The sequence below is a fragment of the Furipterus horrens genome, unplaced genomic scaffold (genome assembly GCF_987537825.1).
Source record: "Furipterus horrens unplaced genomic scaffold, mFurHor1.1.pri manual_scaffold_4, whole genome shotgun sequence".
Classification (NCBI taxonomy): Eukaryota; Metazoa; Chordata; class Mammalia; order Chiroptera; family Furipteridae; genus Furipterus; species Furipterus horrens.
In genome coordinates, this window is record NW_028327174.1 from 189,493,317 (window position 1) to 189,511,461 (window position 18,145).

Consider the following 18,145-nt stretch of genomic DNA (forward strand, 5'->3'; position numbering starts at 1 on the left):
TGAGTTCAGGATTGGAATTCCACCCTGACTCCTAAGCCAGGGCACGTAAACAGTGTTCAATTAATGACATGTTCCAACTTCTGCTTTAACCTAACAAGTGAGGGAGTCTTAGCCACCTAATTTGAGTACCAAGACTCTATGAAGTCAATCTCCAAACGTTTGTTGAACTTTTGTGATGTGCAGCAGACGTTGGTAGGGGATACTTTGAGTACTGGAAAGAACAATAGCTCAGGAGTCAGACGCCTTGTATTTAATTCCAGCCAGTCCACTTACCAATGTTAGATAAATCAGTCAATCTCTTTGAGCCTCAATTTCCTCTTCCGTGTGATGAAAACGTTGAAGTCAGTGGTTTCTATGGGCCTTTTGTGGCTCTTTCTTTGATTCTAAAATGATATAAGACACAATCTGTGCTCTGTCTAACTTGAAAATATTTACTAAGCCAATCATTAATAGAAATCAAGTTCTGGAGGAAACTTTTAATCTTTTTAAGAGACAGAACCACTTTCAAACACTTTACCAGCACTTCCTTTTACATGCCAGCAATTAATGTGCACATCACAGGCAAACTCTTGCCCATTCATTGACTCAGAGATGAAGAACATCTGTTTAAGAGCTCAGAGGGAGCACTTGGTTTGTGTTTGAGAATGTACTTAAAATTTAAAGAATCGCCCTGTCTTGAAAATGTTCCATAACCCTGTCTCTTCCATCTCCTAACTTGTCTATAGAGTAGTAAAGTTTCATAAATATGCATCCACTTAAAATTTCTTTATAAAACAATGGAGGTAATAAATAATACATGTCTTAAAACCTCAGTTTAAATACAGCTTTCATTTTTTGCCTCAAGTTATGAGCCTGTGAGAGCTGGCATTGGTTGATAAGTGTGGAATGGTGGGAATTGAACCGAAGAAGTAAAAGCACCTGAGTTCTGTTTTCAGCTAAGTCACTAACTTGCTGGGTGATCATAGGTGAGTCACATACCCTTTCTGGTCTTCAGAGGCCTCCTCTACAAGGGGGAGATGGCACTGGATTAGTGGTTCTCAAACTTGGTTGCACAACATGGAAACTTGAGACATTTTTAAATTGCCGGCATCTGACTTGCATCAACCTTTCCCTCCCCGCCCAGGTATTGATTTAATTGGTAAGGCTAAGGCCTGACCCACGGACTTTTAAAATTTCACCCAGTAATTGTAATGTGCAGCCAAGGTTTAAGAACGACTGTACTAAATCAGTTTCTCAAAGTACGGCCCCTGAGCAGCACATCACACAGGTACTTAGACATCCAAGTCCTTAGGCCCCAGCCCAGATGACTGAATCAGAAACTTGAAGTACAGGGCTTCTCTAGATGACTCCGATTCTGGTTAAAGTTTGATAGCCATGGCTCTAAATGATCTCTGAGGCCCAGGAATCTGCTTGGTGTCTTTCACTCATACAACTACTCATTCAATCCACACATAGGCGTTGGGAATGTTCTGTGTGCAAGAGTCTTGTTCTGTGTGCCAGAGTCTGTACTGGGAGGTAGAGATTAGAAGAATGACTCAGACCCAGTCCCTTTGGTATAGACACCCATGACTTAGTGCTAAAGGCCTTCACTACTTACTAAAAATGCCTCATCCTGTGACAATTTGCTTCTAAAACCGCCACTACCTAGGTCCACGCTCTTCTGCACCGTTTGTTCTGTCATTCATTCAACAAATATTTCTTCAGTCCCTGATGTGTGACAACCACAAGGGCTAACCTGGGGCATCTGCTGGCCTTTCTCTTTGCTTTCTTGAGTCCCAAGAAATTTATTGGCGACCTGGGCTTCCTGACTTCCTTGAATGTTCTCTGAGATTCTGAACAAAGTGAAACATCATTCCAAGTCAACCTACCATTTCAACTCTTTTATCTCTTAGTAATTCAAGTTCTGAACTCCAACACAAATACCTCTGTGTGTGTATGTGTGTGTTTATTTTGCTGCTTTCACATTTTTTCCATATCAAATAAATTGGCGCATATACAAGTTCTATATAAAGACTGTTTTGAAGAAAAAGAGGAGGGAGAAAAAAAAAATGCTTTTTTTTCCTTCCCTGACTCAACCCATTACATGATCCCCTTTGACCTTTGTCTTCATTTTTTTCTCTCAGCAAAAATATTTATTCTTTCTGTTATCTGTACTGGAGACAGTTTTTCAAGGTATGACACTGATGAAGAGACAGGCTTCTGTGCTGTCCCCACTGACAATTTCAGGAGACTGATTGCTTTTGGCCAGGACAAGGAAGTAATGTGGAATGTCTCCTTTTAGTAGAAATCCCTTCATTGAATGAGAAGTGACACTAGCAGAGGAAAAGGGGACCAGTGCCAGCTCTGTTACTAACTCACCATGTGACATTAAGACATATTGAGTCACCTGTTTAGGCTTCAATTTCCTTATGTGTAAAATGAGGGGAAAACACATTATGCAGTTCTACGTGGATAAATGTTTGTAGGTAACAGGTGACTCATTCACCTTTTTATTTATTTATTTATGTATGTATGTATGTATGTATTTATTTATTTATTTATTTATTTATTTATTTTAGTGAAAGGGACTCCGCAGAGACTGTCAATAAGAATTAGTACCCAGAGTGGACCTCACTGGTTCTGGATGCCCTAGTGAAATGTGTAGTGTGTGGATAATAATCTCATAATTATTATAATAACTACCACTTACTGAATACTCACTCTGCTTTAAGTGCCTTGCAAATATTTATGATGGAGGTGAAGCTCTGAGAAAAAGCTAGAACACAGAATATTTACTCATCCAACCTACTACAGTTGGTGATGGCAGAGCCAGGTCTCATTCCAAATTCCACCATCTCAGTCACAGCACCTCCTGCTGTAACAATGCAAAGGCAGAATTCTAGAGCTCAGACATGTATCCAAGCTGGCTGAAGTTCAAGATACAGCAAGTAGAAGACAGGCTTACAACTCACGGGCATCTAGCCCATAGTTCGTTCCTGGGACCCGGTCTTGGAGCCCAGCAACACAAATTCCACAGCCAGTTCTTTATGCATGTGGCTGGGAAGAAAGAACAGGAAAGATTCTGTTTTGCAACTTGACTGTCAACTTGCTTCTGCACTGGGCACCATGCTGCTTGGGTCTGTAGAGAATCTTTGGATTTCTCTGAGAAGTAAAGACTTGACAAAACTAAGCCGTTTTTTTGTGATGGAACATCTTAAGTGAGCATCTTCCAGTTATTTACATTTCCTCTTTTATGACTGCCTAATATCTTTCATTTATGTTTGTATGTCAATCTCTTTATACTTCAGTGTTGCCCTCTGTGAAATTGGGATTTGAATGTCAGCCTCCTTGCGTATCCACCAATGTGATTAGAATCTAGGGTGAAGCAGGTAGTCCAGAGGGTGCTATCATTTATGAACTTACTCTGAGTAATCATTTGTAGTTAGCATGCTTTCTGTGCTGGAAAACATGCCACATTCTGAAGACAAAATAAGTGACCGAACTAACCAGGTTTCTGCCCTCGGTTGGGAGTCTAAATTTAGTCATTGTTTTAACCACCCTCCCATAAGCTACTAGCATCCTCTACTAGTAGTACCAACATCAATACTAATAATAACTATCATGTAGTGAATACTTCATATACAAGGAGGGGACACACACACACACACACACACACACAAAAAAAAAAAAAAACAACTGGAATTATCTTCTTGTAGTACAGGCTTCCTCTGTGAGGTTAATGTTCTAGGAACCCATCTGTATCAGGGTACCAGCTGGCGTTGTTGTGAGAGGCTGCGTTTGGCTTCAGTGAATTTTTTTTTGAAGACCCTTTCAACATGTTTGCCCATTTCATGGTGGGTGATTTAGAGTGCACCTGCCCACACCGTGTTGAGTGTTCAGCAGTTTTTGACCAAAAATAGCATTACCCCTCTGCCCCGATCTTGCTCCAAATGACTTTTGTTGTTGTTTCCTGGATGAAAAAGGTCCTCAAAGGGAAACGTTTTGCCAATGTAGAAGAGGTGAAACAAAAAAACGGCAGAAGCACTAAAAGGCATCAAAATTGACGAGTTCAAAATCTCTTTTGAGCAATGGAAAAATGTCTCAGTGGGTGTATTGCATCAAATGGAGAGTACTTTGAAGGTGACTGAAGTTTAAACATGTAAGAATAGGTACACAATTTTTTATAAATAAATTTTTGGGTTTTTTTGCTCCCCCCTCATATACTTTGTATCTTTTATAAGTCTACCAATTGGGTGTAGGTACCAGTGTGCCTTATTTTTAGATGGGGAAGCTAAGACTCAAAGAGATACCATTCACTTAAGTCCCACAGTTACTAAATGCTAGTGTCCAGTTTGACAGCTCCTTGCCTGACACCAAAGGATGTGCCTGGCAAACTGTAGAGCATAATCAGCCATTGTTACAAGGACAGGCAAAAGATGTGGCATCTCGACAGATGGAGGAAGCAGATGTCAAAACTAGCTTTTATGGTTTTCAAGAAGCAATAGCATAAACACAGAGAAGGTAACACATTTCTCATTTGTTTTTTGAACACTTAAGTAGTTGAGGAAGAAGAGCCTTTATGAAGTGTGGACACAGTCAGACTAGCGTGGTTTCTAGTAACCTGTTGCTCAAATGAATCCTTTAGGGTAGACCTCTTCCCGATCAGGGCCCTCTCCCAGGCCTACCCAACATGGGCTAGCCTTTATGACGATGTTCTACCCACCAGGACAGAAAAGCAGCATCAGGAATGAGAGCTGTTTCTCCAAGCCCAGAGTGAATACTTCTGTTCCTAGCCCAGGCTAGCAGGGCACAGAGTCAGCACAATCTTACTCTATTTCTGGAAGCTGGGCGTCATCCACCTGTAACTCCCTCTCATCGGTCTTAGGCCAACTATCTCTCAGAATGAAATACGGGTTCCGAGAACATTAGGGTAAACAAGAGGGTTTCGTAAAATCAACAGATCTCTGGATTCAGCGGCAGCAATGGAAGTGCTGACTGTCTGCAAGTACCTTCACAATTTTGAAAGTATGAAGCATCCACTTGATGCTAGCACCACTGAAATCTCTTATCTTAAAAATTTCTGTGTATCAGGCTGATGCACTACTGAACTTTATAGCAAGTGGCCTTCACAGTGTCTCTTCTACAGACGTTGAATAAGACCCACAGAAGTGAAATGATAGACTTAAGGCTGTTGATTGATTGATTGATTCATTGATCCATTCATTCATTCAATAACAAGTCCTTAGGACCTGCCATTCTCAATGCTGGCACTGTAATTCTGAATCTTAAAATTGGATAGGAATGCCACGCTGGAAAATATTCTAAACAAAAATATAAATACAAACTAAAGATTATTATTATGAGAGGTTATAAAGAGTGTAATTACTCCTTAAAGGAAAGGGAAATGGCGCTTATTACGGAGTTTGGATTTACTCATTGGGAAATAGAGGACTAAGCCAATCTGATCTGCTTTGTTGTAAAATTGCCCCACGTGCTCTGTGAAGAAGGGATTGAGGAAGAGTGAGAGTCCACATGGGGCTTATTGATAAAGTCCAAACTGGAGATTATGATTATTGGCATAGAGACGTGGATGCATTGGAGGTATGTTTCAAAGGTGGAACCAATAGGACTTGGCAAGGTATTGGATGCTGTCCAATGACTCCTGTTTCTGGTTTGAGAACTTAGAATAAGGGAAATGTTATTTCCTGCAATGGAGAAATAGATTTTAGTTCAGATTTGATTAGAGGATGTCAAAGGGTTACTCTTTGGAAAACAGTGAGTGAGTGGAATCAGGTTGCAGCGGTATCCTTGATGTCACCTGCTTCTTCTTTTGCTGTTCACCCTGAGGGTAGATAGATTGGGTTGGACTTGGTTGTGAGGCTCCAATTCCTGATTTTTAAAAAAAAATTTATTTGTTTGTTTGTTTGTTTTATGTTTAGAGAGAGGGAAAGGAGAAAGAGAGGGAGAGAAACATCACTGTGTGGTTGCCTCTCACTTGCGCCCCCAGCTGGGGACCTGACGTGCAACCTAGTCATGTGCCCTGACTGGGAATCGAACCAGCGACACTTGGCTTGCAGGCCGATGCTCAATCCACTGAGCCACACCAGCCAGGGCCAATTCCTGATTTTTAAGAAAACAAATGGATAGGAAGAAAAAGGAAAATAACAGCTGTCAGAGTAATTACAGCTATGGGAAGAATGGAGGAAATTATCTCACGCAGGGCATCGGCAAGATGAGTGGACATGATCCATTCAGTCTGTGCTCGGGGATGGTGAGAATCCTCAGGACAGGCCTTAGTGGGTTTACACTGTGTCTGTTAAAACAGAAACCCCAGGCATTTACTTTGGAGATGCAGAGTCGTGAACCAGGAGATCTGAATTCCAGGCTAGCATGCAACTGCCTTGCTGTGGGACCCTGACCAGGGGCCACCTGTGGTGTGAGCCTCAGCTCCTTCCCCTGGAAAAAGCAGGTGATGATCCCTGTCCATACAGTCTCACCAGGAGTGTCCTGAAACACTACGGAGATAATAGACTTTCAAGAACATGCTACAGCCTAAAGATTTACGTGTTCACGCTTCTTTCTCTTGTTTGGTTTTCATTAGGCTTATTCTCAGCCAGGGCCAGTCTGGAGAGTACGTGTGAAAGGCGAACACACGGACATGCACAGACACACACACACATGAAACCATTTCCCGTTCAACTCTAACTGAAGTGGCTATGATTTGGTGTTGGATTAGGAGAAATATAAGATAATTGCACTTTAATCTCTGTAGCTAAACTAAAGGGGGGGGGGAACCCACTGAAATGCTCGCCCTGGATCAGGACCCCTGAATTCCAATGCTGATGTGAAATTTTGCTGTGCCCTGGGTCTGAGACTGTCCGCCCGTGGGCCCAGGTGCCCCCTCTGGAACACGAAGGTGGGGGTCGCTGATGTGGAAGGACACTCCCAGTGCGGACATTCTGTTCAGATCACTGAGTGTGTCTAATTCTGTCCAGGTGGAGGGAGCAGGTTACATGTCCCATTGGCAGTAAGTCTGGATGGTGAGCTCATAGACTGGCTACCTCTAAAGAAAGCCTTCCAGGCACCCTGGGTCTCTCAGTCCTCCCCCATGACGCACTTTCTTATCTAGCTTTCCCTCGGTGACAGTTTCAGAAGGTATTGGTGCATTTTTCCTGTTCTGTGGCATTTTGACTAGGGGTGGCGACTACGTAGTATTTGCCACATTATCCAGCTTCTTGTGCAAGGTCAGGCATCAAGTAGGTAGAGGTACATAATGCATGCGTGAATGAATGGATAAGTAAACCCTATGGCAGGTCAGTAAGCAGGCAGAAATCCATGATAATACAGATGATATCTGGTATATTTGAGGCTTTTCTTTTAATCTCTAAAATGGATTAGGAACCACTGGAGAATCAAAAAAGACAACAGAGAATCTTACAGCAAGGTTCTTTCTCCTCTTCCATCTTTGGGCCTCCATTTTCTTATCCTTAAAGAGAAGGGGTTAGACCAGATGATGTAAGTCAGTCTTCCATTCATTCAACAGGCATTTAGCACTATCTTTTTAACAGCCCCTGTGCTAGACAGTAAAGATAAATAACCCAGTCAGTAAGGGAGTTTCACCCAGCCCTGTAGGAGCTTCCTGGAATTAATGTAAGAAGCAGACAAACAAACAGTAAGAAAACAGTTGGCAAGGTATTAGGATAAGAGAAATACATGGGCTAGGAGCTCCTCGCTCATCTTAAAAATCAGTGAGAAACTCTGGAAAAGATGGTATCTAAGCTGAGGCCACGGAGTATAGACGGGAGGGGAGATGAGACTGCTTGGTCACAGTGGCTGAGGGGTAAGATGTGAAGAGGAGAGTTTGAGCAAAGAGACCAGAGGATGAGAGGAGGCGGGTCATGATGGACCAGTCCGCCATGCAATAGCATCTGGACTTCATCCCGAGGGTGGTGGGGAGCCGCTGAATGCCTGTAGGTATGAGGGCGTCCTGATTAGATTTGGTGTTAGGACAGCTCTTTGTCTATGTGTGGCTCTTGGGTGGGTGCAGGGGTGGAGGCACAGACGGGAAACAGTAAGGGCAATGGGACAGTAAGAGATGGTGGCCCTGGTCTAGGGTAGTCACCGTGGGGATGGAGGGAAAGGGTGGAGCTGAGCAGGACTCATGGGTTGGAAAAACTTGAGGCCTGATGAGGGGGAGGAGGCAGCCGAGTGGGTGGTGGACGATGCCTGTGTCACCAGAAGCACTGATCAGAGAATGTGGAGGCAGAGAGGCACATTTGGGTTGGGATGAGAGGAGGACAGTGACCCGCCAAGTGCCTCCCAATGGCCAGCCTGTGTGTCAGAGAGTGCATGCAACTACTGTTCACTTGAAACCCTCAGCAGAGCTGTGGGAGCGGTCCAGGTGAGCTGGAGACTGTGCACGTGTGTGCTCATGGATGAGTGTGAGCATGGGTGTATGTGCGCACATGGATGAGTGTGAGCATGGGTGTGTGTGCGCGTTGGGGTGGGCCTGTGTGGCCACCTGTTTCCACCATCCACCAATTCTTCAAGTGTAGTCCAACGTTATGAAAAGGTCCTCTGGGGGGATCCTGGAGTTAATCTCCCGTAGCACTGATACCTATAATGTTGCAAGATATGGGCTTTGTTTTCTACCCAGGATTAATCATTCACTCATGGGCTCTAATACAAGCCAGACACCACCTCACTGTGCCTCATGCAGAAATGCCAGTCTCCCTGTCTGTGCTGATGCTGGCTTTGACATTCTTGTTGTCAAGAGTGGCAAGGAGGTTTTGTCCCCCCAGTTTCAATATCCTATGAACTGAAAAGTTTAGAAACTTCCATCCAAGGATGTTAGTTAAAAAATACCAGGAAAGCTGGACTTTGCCATTAATTTTCAGTATGACTTGGGACAATGTATTGCCCTTTTCCATGCTCTGGTATCCATCCCACAATGAGGAACATGGGTAAGTGATATCTGAATCCACCTAGCTATGTTTTACGTGGTTATGTTTCCTTCTTGAGCTAAGCTCCTTGCGTACAAACTCAGTCTCCAAAATCTTTAAGCAGAGACAATGTGGTGCTCAGACCTCCTGCTTTCTAGGAATTAGACCGAAAAAACTCCTGGAAAGAGCGTTGACACACTGCTACTTTACCATGGAAGGAATTGAGCCCAGAGGCGGGAGGCCGCTTCTTCAGAGTCACACAGCCCTTTAACGGCAGAACAAGGAATTGAACCTAGGTTTCCCAATTCCTCATCCAGGTGCCCTTCCCCCTACATAACCAAATGCTGGAGTATGGCCAGACCTTGGGATTCCAACTTGAGTTCGGCTCTCTCTGATCATGGAGAAGTCTCTGTTGGAAGCTCAGAGTGAAATCATAGAGCGCTGACATCAGTAACGTCATGGCAGCTGGTGCTGGTGAGGGGGGTGGTTTAGGAAATGAGAGATCACATTTGGCCAAGCTCAGGAGCCACGTGACCCTCCAAGAGCCCTTGTTTCAAAACAAACTCAACCTTTTAGGTTCAAGTTCTTACTCTCGTCAGAAACGTGACTTCCTGCTTCTAAGAAGCAAAGCTTACAAAAGAGCTCGGAAGACTTCGCAGACATCAAATAGCTCTTACAAAATAGCGTTTTGATGAGTTAAGTGTAAATGAATCAGAAACATAAGGATTACATTTTCCCCAAGTGCACATGGGTTTCAAAATTTGAGGGGAAATGGAGTTTGCTAACTGCACACGAGCTTTCACGGAACCCAAAGCCTTCGCGGGATAAGGCGGGGGAGAGAAGAAAGAGAAGCCCAGCCCCCCAAATGGTTTTAGATGTGGTGCCAAATTTGAAAATGCCGTTGGGCTCACCCCCTGCCAGTAATAAAATTGCCGGCCACCCAGAGAGGCCACAGGGAGGAGAAAGGAGATTGCTTTCCCCACTGGCCCCTGGTCTCAACAACTGTGTTCAGTTAGTGCCGCTCAATCACCAGCTGTCACTGGGTCCCTGAGCTCGACTCGCTGGCCCCCACTTGGCCTCGATTTTCACACTGTGCCACATGCCTTGTTTACCTCCAATGGTATCTGGTGTTTGGGCTCCCAGAGGCCTTGGTGACCGGTCAGCTTGTCACAAGCCCCTGCTCTGTAATCAAGAGACCTGTCCATCACCAGCAGGGGTGTTTGGGGAAGCTGTCACACATCGCCTTTGGTTGCATTCAGGAAAAACAAGAGTCCCTTGTAGATCTTTTCCGCTCTCCTTTTCTTTAATGCTCTCCAGGTGTGGCATTTCCCCCAAACTTCCCTTCCAATCTCCTCGTGACTCAAACAACAGGGTAAGTCTCAGGACTGCTGTTATCTTAACCCAGGATTTGAAGCTCTGGGTCTTTTATAATTTCCACATTGTCCCTCCATTCTTTCCCTTGTATTTTACTTCACTGTACCAAGAAAGCAGAAAATCATTTCAATTGGTGGTAAAAGATGTTTAAAACAAAATAACAAAGGCCTTGGCTGCAAACTGTTAGTTTCATTAAATTGGCTACTGTGTTTTAAATTGGTACCAGGGCAAATCTTTGGACAACTCTATCAAAGGCTTCTGGAATTAATCAGTTGCATGTATACATTTGCTCCTTCCTGAGCTTTACACAGAATGAGAGCGGCATTGTCAGTGTGCAAAAAGTTAGCCTTGTGTTACCTGTGCAACGGGGTGGACCCTGCTCCCATTGGGAGGGATCCGCATGCCCAGTGGATTCTCAGATCCCCATCATCTGGATTCTCAGATCCCCATCATCTCACTATTCATACGTTTAATCCAGACCATGGGTTGGAGCTCACAGAGGTCACCAGAGGAAAGACCAGATGCATATTGCAAGACAATAGTCCATTCTCCCAAACAAAGACCCTTTCTCATCCACAGGATCTCAGCATCACAGCTTTGGTTTAATCCAAGGGCACATGAGGGGGAACCTGCTGCTGTCTGCTGGGTGGCAGGGCCTGGAAAGGGGGACCCATGGGAGTTGAAGGAGCCCCAGGCTGTCTAAAGACGTGGGTGTTGGTTTGGTATCTCAACTACTGTTAGCACATCTAATTTTGGCTTCTACAACTGGAGGAGGATTGGGGGGTTTAGGAAGTCATTGTGTCCAGACCCCCGCTTTTACATCAATGGCTCTTCCATCACCAGGTGACCCAGCATCTTGCCTCGGAGACTTCGGACATTTATGTATGCTCTAAACTGACCGTTCTAGGAAAACCTTAGCACTTCCTTTGGCTCACCCTGAAGTTCAGTGTAACTGAACTTTCTTCATCTAAAAAAGCTTAACTGTGTTGTTTTGTGCCATTTCTCCTGCTCAGAATACCATACTCATAATTTATGTCTTCTGACATTTCCCCATGGGCACCGTCTCAAACTTTAATTCATTCAACAGATATTGGTGGAAACCTGTTCTGTGTCTGTCAGGCACTGTGCGAGACACAGACAGAGGGCAAAGAAATGCTTCCTTGTTCTCTGCCCTTGAAGCACTTAACACCCATCAGGGAATATCACCTATCCAACATCAAATTGCAGCAAACTGTACTGAATTTTAGGATAAAGTATGGGGTGCTAAAGATGCCAGCAGAAGAAATCGACTTAATCCAGGTGTCCGAAGTCTCCCTAAACCTTTCTAGTGTTTCTAACCTCTATGTGGTCTTCCTCTCTGTTGGTACTCTTCCAGCTCTATCCCGCATCACGCCATACTGTGCTTCACTTGTCCTCCTGTTTGCCCTTGGAACTGTTTGAGACCCATGATGGTATCCTCTTTGTCTTTGGGATGACTCTTACCAGAAACTCCATCTATGCATAGTATTTTTACTGGCATAAGGAAAGCAAGGTCCAGAGAGGAGAACTGACTCATCCCAAGTCACAACCAAAGGTGATGGGAGAACCATACCCATTCTTCTTGACACATGTTCTGGGGGACATCTGTCCTGATGTCAGACTGCCTTTCAAGAATTCCTCCCCAAGGGCTTATTATGCTCTCTGTCCCAAATCCTTGGCAGTCACCCTCCTAAAGGACTGCAGGACAATGGAGCGAAGCTTGCCTTATCTTCAGATAGTTTTAGCATTCTGTATTTGATTGGATATTAATGCATTGCCCACTAGTGTGTGCTTATCCAAGGAGTCAGCTCAATGTCCTGGAAAGGTCAAAGGTTCTAGAGTGAAACAGCGTGGTTTAAACCCTGCTTTGTAAGTATTATCTCCCTAAACTTGGGCAGATTACTGAGCTAACACTGAACCTCAACTGAACAATGCAAATGGTTTCTACATTTCAGGTTTATATGAAAAACAGTATGTGCAATTTGGTGAACTCTCTAATCTAAAAATATTTCCAATAAAAATATGTACCTGATAATTCTAGATAAAATATAACTAACGTAACTAGCATCCTTTAAAATGAACGACTGAGATCAGGAAAACATGTCACCAGGGACAAGAAATAAAATGGAACCGATAACTAGACAGGTAAGCCCCAGACCTAACATTTTATTGATGTAGTTTGCATAAAAGGAGAATCATACATCTTGGCAACTGAGTGGACAAGAAATAGAAATAAAAATCAGAAAACGAAAAATAAACACACTGTTCTTGGTCTCATCTGTAAGAGACTACACAGAAACATTAATAAGAATCAACAAATTATTAGAAGTAATAAAATAGTCTATGAGGACATCTAAGTAGAAATATAAATTTATAAAACTAAATTATTTTTATCAGCCCCCAAATATGATAATACATTATAGATATACATGTGCAGGTGTATATGTGTACAGATAGATAGATTAAAGCTACCATTTACAATAGCATTGACATCTATAAAATGCTTAGAGTTAAAATATATTCCTAATTAAAAACTCATCACAAGTTTTATGAAGAAAGCTTTAAAACTTTATGGAAACCATAAAAGATGACCTAAATAAATAAAAAAATAAACTGTGTGTATAAATGGGAGAATGCAGTGTGAGAGAGATCTCTGTTCTCTTCAAGTACACCTATAAAGCCAATGGCATTGAAATCACAATCTCAACAGGCATTTTAAGAAATGAAACTTAAAGTTGATATGGAAAAGCAAAGAGATCCCTGTAGCATAGACTTGTAGCATAAATCAAGACTTTGGTAAAACTATGGAAATTAAAATAGACTGTGGTAGATAAGATGATAGGACAAAACAGACCAATGAAACAAGATAAGCCAGAAATAAACTTGTCCAAGTCCTGAGTGATCTATGGCAAAGGAGACATTGCACTTCAGTAGTGAAAGAATTAACTGCTGCAGCCGTAATGCTGGACAGATGGTTCGTCCATATTTGTGGGGACACAGTCCTCACCACATATCATTTTAAGAACTATGTTGTACGTGATTGAAGCCATACGTATGAAAGTAAAAATCTTAAAACTATTCAGAGGAAATAGAGGAGACTATTTTTATGACCTTGGAGTAAAGAAACATTTATTCAACAAGACATGAAAAGCACAAATTATGAAGGAAATGATTAAAAATTCTACTCAGCAAAGCAGCATAAACAAAATAAAAAATAGGGGTCATGGAGCTGGCAGTGGTCTTTCTCAGTACCTGTAATTGCACAGGATTTTGTATATGTGAATACAGTCATATATCAATAAAGAAAAAGAACCTAATTTAAAAAGTGATGAACAAACAATGAACACAGCTAGACACCTGTGTGGTCAACAAACACATGAAATAATAGCCAGTCTTGTTAATAATGAGGGAAAGGCAAAATAAAACAATATTTAGACATCATTTAATACTAAACAAATTGGCAACAAATTAAATGTTTGGCAGAATTAAGTTTTGGCAGGGGCCTAGGGCAATGGAATTCTGTTAGTAGGCATATTAATTAGTACAACCATTTTGGAAAATAATTTGGCAATATCTAATGAACTTGAAGATACAATTACCTTCAACCTGGCGATACTACTTTAGATGTATTTTCTTTAGACAGCTCTTACTCTGCGTACAAAGAAACATGAACACAAACATTTAAAGCAACATTATTGGCAAAACAACCCAAATAATTACATAAGAATGATAGTAATAATAATAGAAACAGCCTAGGTGTCTATCATGAAAAGAATGGTCAAAAAAGTATGGTATATTCATACAGTAAAAAATGTATGTCAGTGAATAATGAACCAGTCCTACATGTATCAATACATGTGATCTCAAAAGCTGGAAGCAGGTGTACAAAGTGCCCAGGCATTATCCTCGGATGCTTAGCCCAAAGCAGAACTGGAATACTTGGGTTCTCCTGAGCCAGAGGCATCCTAGTGGGCCCTCGCATCCTGTCCCCCAGCTTAGACAATCTGGGTGGGAGGTCCTGAACTGTACCCATCCTCAGTGCAGAATGTTAACTACTGAGGCAACTCCTGGTCTGTGGAAAACCTCATAGCAGACAGATGCAACATTGCCTTTCTCATTAAATTAGAAACTCTGGATGGCAGAGCTGATCATCACATTCTTTGCAGGTTCCCATTTCATAGATAGAAAAAGGGATGAATAGTCAAAGGGAGGAAATAGCTTGTGGTAGTGTTTAAGAGAATGTGTGTTTCTCCTGACTTCTGGAACTTTCTGACAGGCCTTAGAATGGCAGATTGTACTTGGTTCAAAACTAGGTCATTTACTCTCTATTGTGCCATATATATATGTATGTGTGTGTGTGTGTGTGTGTGTGTGTATTTTTCAGTTCATAACAGCTTCCACCTCCAGAAAACACTGGCTTGAGATGAAATTAGATAAATCTGACTGAGGTCACTTCCCCATGACAAAAACAGTGTGACTATGAGAAGTAGCTTAAGTCTCCTAAGTATTTGTTTGTTTTTTTCCCCCATCTGAACTGGGAGAAAATAATTATTATTCAAGGAAATGTTATTTGATTAAATGAGATTATTCACAGAAAATACTACACATGGTGCCTGGCTTACGATAGTCAACAAATGGAAACCACAATTGCTATTATTATTGCACAAGGAGGAGTTTCAAGGAAGTATAACACAGTTCACTTACACTGACTATTTGGAGAGACAGTAGGGTAAGCGAGTGCTTGATATGGAAACAATATGCCGCCAATAGGTGTGATCAAGAGGCGCAGACAGGGTTTCCTGGAAGAACCAAGTGGGCTGTTTCCACAGTGCAGTGAGGGTCTCTGTACCCCTTCTCCTATTGTACTTTCATAGCTCTCATTTTATCATTATATTGGTATGGGACAGGAATCATATATTCTAATTGAAAGGTAGAAAAACAGAGCCAGCCCTGGCCAGGTGGCTCAGTTGCTTGGAGTGTCATCCCGTATGCCCCAAGGTTGCAGGTTTGATTCTTCCCAGTCAGGGCACGTAGCTAGGTTGGGTTCGATCCCTGGGTGAGGTGCATATGAGAGGCAACAGATCAATATTTCTCTTTCACATTGATGTCTCTTTCTCTCTCTCTTTCTCTTTCTCTCTCCTTCCTTCCCTCTAAAATAAAAGAAAATATATACTCTTGGTTGAGGATTAAAAAAAAAAAAAAGCAAAGCCAAAGAGGTGAAGTGACTTGCCTACAGATTTCAGATGCGTTTGAATTGTCCTACCATACCAACTACACACCAACACTTTAAGTAATATATCTTTTTTGCCACAAGCTAAGTCACAGGGTTCATGCATTAATATTCTTAAGATTTTACAATCTGTAACTAAATTTTCCCATAAGATCATACCCCAAATTCGATACACATTACCATCAGTGTGACATTTCTGAGGAGGAATATGGAAAAATCATACCAGTGAAGAATGCCAATATTTTTGTTTCTAGTTGCTAGAAATTCAAACTTAAGAGAGATATATCATTTAAGACATTTGAGAAGGACAATAGCTAAATGTTAAAAACATTTTTTAAAACAAGTCATACCAAGGATGCACAAAATAACCCTTCAAAACCAACCTACCCTTCAAAAGACAAATAATCTCATCACATTTAAATACTACAACTGCAATCTATTAGCTAGAAATATGAAATTAATCTGAGAAGCAGTTTGAAGAATGTATGATTAAATTCTAATGAAGGTTAGCTTTTCTTTTAAATTTAATATGGCACTCAGAAATCCATGAAAGAAACCAGAAGGGATGAAGCTAATCATGCTTCAGATGAAGTGATACATTTTTGGTTCCAGAAAGAGTACAAGTAGGCAGTTTTTCAGCTTGCCCATCCCTGCACTGGGAAGATTTGGGGTTGGAGTGTGGCTTCAGATCGAAGATGTTCTCATGGTATTGGCCAGACTGGAAAGGGAAATATGAAGACTAGAGGGCAAGCCAGAGGCTGCTTCGGCCGTCAAGGCTGAGACGTTGGAGGCAGCCGGGATGCAGAGAGAATGATGTGGAAGCTTGTGGGTGTGAAGAACTGACAGGGCCCAGGGCCTGCCTGCATGTGGGAGGCACAGAGGGGAAGGAGTTCGTGTGACAATGTAAGGCTTTCCAGATGGTCTCAGGAACAGCTGAGAGGAAAAACTTGAAATAAATGTCCTCCTTTTAAACCAACCATGAAATAGGTCCTAACCTCCAGCAGAGCCTTTAGAAGCCCCGAGCTGGTCCTTAGAGAATTCCGGTCTACCTGGGCTCCTGAGAAAAGAGCGCTTGTTTGGTATTCCTTTGACTTTAGCTCAGAGAAAATGGTGTTTTACCACAAGAGTGCATCAGTGGGAAAACATAATGTTTTCAATCACAGTTGTACCCTGTTACCCCTTTCTGTATTTTTTCATGAAAGGGATGACCTGGGCTTCTATTTTCCCATGTGTACACCTGTGATAATGACCCTAGGTTTCTGCGAGATAATGACACACGAGCCACACACACACAGTTGGAAGAAGGAGAGTTATTAAGGTTTCTCTACGAATCACGTGAGTGCCATGGGATGCTGGTGTGTAAGAAGGAGGGCAATAGATGGAAGTTATCAGGGACCGATTTTCCCCCCAGGGAAAAGACAAACCTGAGATCCAGAATTTTCAGAAGTGGAATAACCACCTGGAGAGAAAGCAAGCTGCAGACAGGCTCTGAGGGTGTTCTAGCCAAATGGTGTCATAGAAGGAGACTTTCCATCACGCTTCGAAACGTATGATGGATGGTGTCCCGTGTTCCTGGGTTTGCCTACCCACCATTGCATGGAGTTATCTGTTACTCCATTCCTTCTAGTGAAGAGAGCACAGCATAACTCCAGTGAATGAAAATGGCGCTCACTAATAACAATGGGTTACTATTTATGAACTGTTTATCTTAGGCTGGGCACATGTGTGCTTTATACATATATGTTCTCACATGTAACCTGTAGGAAATGCTGTGAGGCCAGGTCTGTGGCGCATATGAAATGGGCTCCGGGCGGTGGAAACCCTGCCTGTGAACTTGTCAGGAGGATGCGAGGAAGTCGGGATAGAAACACACGTTTGCCTGCCTCAGAGTTGCATTTACTGAGAAAAAGGAGGAGGACGAGGGGAGGAGGGAGGGCAGTGGAGGAAGGAGGAGGGAAGCGTTCACAAGTATTATCACAGTACCTCCAATATTATCAGCCATAAATCATTTGCGACACACACTGCAAAATGGAAAACACGGTGTCGAGAAGCGTTCTTCTCGCTCGCGCATTTTCATAGAAGGGTTCCGTTTGCTTCAGAGAGTGACTCTGTGCACCAAGTGGCCTGGGATGTAGCCTAAAGAAAATCTGTTTTATGCCGTAACATGGTTATATTTGTTTAATATAAAGCACACCTGCATATTTCAGAGCAAAACGAATGTACTGTAGAATGCATGTCATCTGTATCTGTGCCTTCATGTGTCCCACGGGAGACACAGTCTTACCCCCACCACGATGATGCAGTTCTAGAAGCAGCAGCAGAAGAGGTATGCATTCCTTAATCTAGAGGTAGATCAAATATTGAATAAACTAAAATAAAAAAGGAAGTGTATAATTCATTAATAAATTTACATTCCGGAGGTGTACAAGGCAACAATTATTTACACATTCATCCATACACTATCTCATGATTTGTATGCCCATCACCTGCTTAGTTTTCATTGACAGAGCACTAATGGAATCCCCAGGGGCTTCTGCTCCACTCCCAATATTACTACCTGCTCCAGCACTACTACCGCAAACTGTCTTTCGGGTAATAAGCC

General features: G+C 42.5%; 1 protein-coding gene across 1 annotated transcript in view; it reads left to right on the forward strand.

Annotated features, from left to right (window-relative positions):
- PAPPA (pappalysin 1) overlaps positions 1 to 18,145 on the forward strand; it is a 217,196-nt gene that overhangs the window by 79,476 nt on the left and 119,575 nt on the right.